Source organism: Aptenodytes forsteri, unplaced genomic scaffold (assembly GCF_000699145.1).
Source record: "Aptenodytes forsteri isolate BGI_AS27 unplaced genomic scaffold, ASM69914v1 Scaffold108, whole genome shotgun sequence".
Lineage (NCBI taxonomy): Eukaryota > Metazoa > Chordata > Aves > Sphenisciformes > Spheniscidae > Aptenodytes > Aptenodytes forsteri.
The window spans coordinates 6171560-6176797 of NW_008794448.1; the positions used below are offsets into that span (position 1 = coordinate 6171560).

The 5238-nt window shown below is 42.8% G+C and overlaps 1 protein-coding gene across 3 annotated transcripts in view; it reads right to left on the reverse strand.

Moving 5' to 3' along the window:
* LOC103908066 overlaps nt 1-4178 on the reverse strand; it is a 22616-nt gene extending 18438 nt beyond the window's left edge. For 2 of the 3 annotated variants that reach the window (XM_009290379.2, XM_009290380.2), the window contains exon 1: nt 4122-4176. The gene's annotated coding sequence lies outside the window, so the exon portion shown is untranslated. Of the gene's footprint in view, nt 1-4121 lie in introns of all 3 variants that reach the window. The other variant, XM_009290381.2, reaches the window with a different exon arrangement.
* Between the last annotated feature and the right edge of the window lie 1060 nt (nt 4179-5238).

A 5238-nucleotide genomic window follows, 5' to 3' on the forward strand; every position in this document is an offset into this window, starting at 1 on the left:
AAGATATTAAACAGTACTGGTCTCAATATGGACCCCTGCAGGATGCCACTCATCACCAATCTCCATCTGGACATTGAGCCATTGACCACTACCAAGTGGTACATGATAGTACATGAAAAACCATAAAGTGTCTTTTTATCACCTTATCTGTGCTTCACTGACATGAATTGAGAGATAGGCTTTTGTAATCTGCATTAAAGCTCTAAGTACAGCAAAGTGTTCAGTAGTTGCCAGTAAGTAGAGTGGTTTGGTGATTTCAATCTCAAACTTGAAATTAGGATTCCTGTGTTTACTTCCTCTGATTCCTGTATCTCTGTTCATGTACGCAGATGGCTTGATCAATTCTGCTTTCACTGCTTATCTTCTCCAGCACCCAGACTTACCAAATGCAACCTCTCCTGCTACTGAAAATTCTTAAGAGTTTGGGCAGTGGAGGAGTGAGAGGAAATATGACCATGCACACATTTATAAAGAAGCTATACATCAAATGCTGGGACCCAACTGAGGGGGGATCTTCACGGGGGTTTCCCCAAGTGGTTTGAATTAGCTCTTGGGCTCCACCCAAGTTTTCTTAGCCAGAACTTCTGGAACGTGGTTATTGCAGAAGGATATTAAAGCATTAATCATCCTATTATAAAAAAGTTCAGTTAAGACACCAAAGGTTCCTGTTACTCTTTCCAACTCTTATTATTTCATTTTCTTTGAGATCTAAGACTAACTCAAAAGAAAAGCTGGAATACAAGTCACCGTGAAATGACGTACATTTCATTGCGGTGTGTGGGAAGAGCTGGCTGACTGCGAAACAGCAAAGCAGTGTTGCTAAGCAGCTGCCTTAAAACAGTAATGTCTTCTTCCATCATACGTAAAGAGTTGGAATTTCTAAAATTCGCAATACCAAAAAAAAAAAAAAGCATGACTGGTTATTTTATTCTGTATTCAGAAAATGAGTAGCATCTTGCATACACTTACATTCCCGTAATTACTAAGATTAGTCAGAAATCATTAGAGTGAGAACCTGTTCAACCTTCTCTCAGTTCCACATATATGAGTCTTTACTTTAGATAAGATAACTTGCTTTACTATAAAGTAATTTGGCTCTTCCGTGGAAAAGTTTCTCAATAACATTCCATGCATACAGCATGCGAGTCAGAAAACACCAACTAAGTTAAATTAATGAATCAGGCTGTCTTTGCGACAACACTGATCCTAAAGGGCAACCACTATATGCAGGGCTTTACTCTAAGGCTGCATGTACACTTTACTTGAGAGGCCTGAGGGAGGAAAAAAGCCTGGCTATAGCTAACACTGGAATCATGCCCAGTCCTCCTCAGCTGGAAGTAAAACTATAAGCTCAACGTCTTGACACAAACAGGAATAGGATGGCAGTAGGAGGTGGGGGGAAACCCACACACCACAGAAAAACAACTTGTCTGTGAGGATGCCATTTTTGTTTCCATTTATCCTACCCTTAGTTTGCTTACAGTTTTTTCATTCAGAATATTATCCCCCCCATCCCTACAACTTTTTTTCTTTTGTTCATCAGAGGTTTGTTTCTTTCCTACATCTGTATTGCCAAAGACTAGGCTTTTATTTCTGTGTGGTGCAGAGGTCTGGTAACTTTTTAGCATCTCCCACAAAACTCTTTTCTCTCTGCACAGAGAACCCCAAATCCCCTAGCTGTATTCAGGGTACAGCAGCAGAAACCTCAGTACCAGCTCCGCACTATCTTCTGTCCAACCAGTATTAATTATTACAGCACTATCTAGGTGTTACAATGGGCAGTATAATTACTCAAACGCAACAATTCTGAGGGGAAGAACACCCACAGTAAAAGTTACTGTCAGTATGCAGCCACAGAAGCAGCTCAGAGAAACAATACAAAGAGAAGTGTCATCAAGAGTGTTGTGCTGGGGACATCACCCAAAATATTTGCAACTCCGGGGAAATTGCAGAAAGGGTAAAGGAATGTGACCTGCTGGACAAATGGCTCTGCTTACTTACTGTTCAATGCTGCAGGAAAAACCAGTAAAGAGAGCGAGCTCTCCCTTTTACTCCAGTCCTGTGCTCGCTCAGGGTGAAGAAAAAGAAAACTGGAGATAAACCAGGACACAGCCATTCAGAAAAAGCAGAGTGGAAAAACACGAACAGGTTAACGGCGCAAAGAGGTAATGAAACATATCTTAATTGGATAACAACGAAAAGTTCTTACAGATAGCCACAAAGCTTTCTAATTCCCTCTCCTCTACCAAACACCTACATGTACACATATATGTACGTTAGAGGGGGAAACCGCAGCACCTCGAGATAGCACAAAAATTGGGCAAACATTAATACTTTTACTTAAAACATCATAATCAACAGATTCAGAAACTGATAACTTCTACAAGCAGTAGCATGAGACCAAATTCTATAAGCTCTAAATTTTCCCACAAATGTGGCAATCTGGGAAATAAAATTAGCCTAAGTCACACATGTCCCAAATGACACATCTGGGAACAAATATGGTTACCTATAGCTTTATACTGCATCAGCACTTGGCAAAATACAATCACAAACTGTAAGGAAATGCCAGAGATGCAGATGCCCGAAGTGCAACTTCATTTCTCAGAAAATAAATTAACAGCATCCAGCCAGGACATTAAAAATTATAATTTTTTCCTGAAAGAGAGAAAATTACTATAAATTATCAGAGCACAAGCCTGTAAACAAAGACAACAAAGTATCATGGATAGTGACTGTAAGAATCCTAAAACAAAAAAGATGCTGAAGATGGCCTGTCAAGGAGACTACAGAGATGAAATTATATTCATTACTTCAGCTGCTTGATCCTGATTGCCCTACGTAGCCTGTCTATTCTGTCCTCTGATCTGCAGCATATGAGCTAAAAAACCATTGAATGGCAACTACAAAACTAATTATGTTAGTTTTAAGATGATGTACATAGTGAAGAAGCAGCAATCAGCATTGATGCAAACAATATAAAAATAGAAGGACACAGATTGCTCAGATATACCAAGCACAAAGTAGTTCAAAATCTGGAACCCGATCTACACTTCAGCTTGTACCTTAATTATGAAGAGTAAATAGGAAGCAAGAATATATATTTCCTTTCACTGAAAGACCTAGGCACGAATCTAGATCATTAAAATTCAGAAAAAAATATTTGAGAGATCATAATCTAACAAAGGCTAGGAACCATAGCATAGTTGTCTTTCACAGAAACTATCTATCTATGAGAATTTTTGGAAGCTGTAGCATAAAAAGAAAAATTTTAAAAGTTATTCATTGACAAAGGATTTTTGCAAGTCTACATGAACTATGCCATTGGCTAAAAATTCCTATGGTAGAGGTAAAGCGCAATCAGAGCATCAAAGTGGAGAAAATAGTAAGTATGTGTTTCCTAACTGAAACCGTTGAGCATTTTCAAGTTTCACTAGTAAGTTCCCATGTGCTTTACTGTATTTGTAAAGGAGTCAGAAAGCTGAGAAAGCCATATATGAACACCACACAAACTAATATAGTGTAGAAGGAGCTGTAACGATCTACATTAAGTGAACAAGCAATATGAATGATTGCATATGATACTCAATGAGATTTTTAAATTAGAGCATATTGGATGGAAGAAAAACACTTCTAACAAGATTATTTACAGTAGCCCAGGCACCATTTAGCAAGCAGAGCATGCTACTGCATCCAGACAAGGACTCAGAAAGGAAGGAATGAAATATTGCTTATAGCACATTGCTCTACCATTATGTCTATACACACGTGTGTGTAGCCATATACATGTACATACACACACACGGTTACAATTAACACTACATCCACCGAACTTCAGCCTTCAAGCCTTAGGGAGTCCCCCCTCTGCTCTAATCGCGAAGGCTGACTCGCAGATGCTCCGAAACATCTGGCAATGTCTTTCCTAGGAAAGAACCCGTTGGGGTGGGAGGGCTGCGTGCCCACCGAGGAAGGTAAACGCTGTGTTCCCAGCTGGTTCCTTTCCCGTAAATGCCAGCAGAGGGCCCGCTCAGCCAGAGAAGGATCGTTCCTGCCTCTCTCCATCTGAGTGGCCGCGGGAGCTGCAAACCACAGGGCAGCAGCGAGTTTGCGGTTCTAAGTACCTGGACAGCTGGACAGCTTCTAGGTGTCACAGCTGGCCTTTGTGCAACAGTCCCCGTGTGTTTGCTTATGAGGATGTTCCTACCCTAAAGCGGAGGTGCCGGAACAGAAGACCTGAACAAGAATAACAACCCTAGCACAACAGGGCACGACTTGGGGAAGTAACATACCATGTGACAATTTTTCCCACCCAACACATGATCACCAGGGAGTGGGTTTACTGTCCCAACAGGCAATGATTTATAAACAGGACACACACTTATTGGCTGCTTGAGACTGGGTGAAAGGATTCGGGGGGGGGCCTTCAAGATTCGTATCTGCAATGGCAAAATGCAAATATACCCCCAGACTAAGCAGCCTTTAGTCAGTTTATTCAGCATGGCACTATGTGCCCACAGCTTTAGGGCACTACCTATATTCAGGTTTTTCATGTCATCTTTTTGTTCAGTTGCAAATTAACAGCTTGTGCACTGACGCACATTTCCTTTCTTCATCTGTCATGAGATGCTTGATTGCAGCATGTTGATGAAATTATACTGAGGCACAAACAAGTAAACAGAAAGCTATGTTAAGATGACATTAAGGGGGAAAAGTAGTGTTTGCAAATTAGCTCAAACCGCTATTTTCAAGCTTCTGAAAGGTTGCTGTGAACATGTGTGAAGTTGAACAAGACAAGACTAACGTCTAAACATCTCTAGATATGCCAGGAGCAGAGTACCTCCCCACGACCTCTGACGTTTCACGCTGGAGGGTTTAGGAGATTACCACCCCAGCCGTCTGTCCTGCTCTTCTGCCGGGAGCGCCTGCCTCCGCCACACAAGACCCCAACCGCGAGCCTGCACCTCTGCCACGACACTCGAAACTAAGCACGCCATCAGCTCCACTTCAGACAGACTTGTCAGCCTGCTGACTTCGGCGCCTGAGAAACGCGGGCCGGTGCCAACGGACAGCTTCAGCCGCAGCAACCCCTGCGGGGAGTCGGAGAGGGTGGGCGGCATCAGACGGGCCGCCTGCACCACGGCTTCAGGCCTCCCCTGCCTCCCCGAGCACCGAAACCCACGCCGGCTGTGCCGCCAGCTCCCTGCGGCGGCGGCGGCCCCGCTCCCGGGCAGCCCCCTC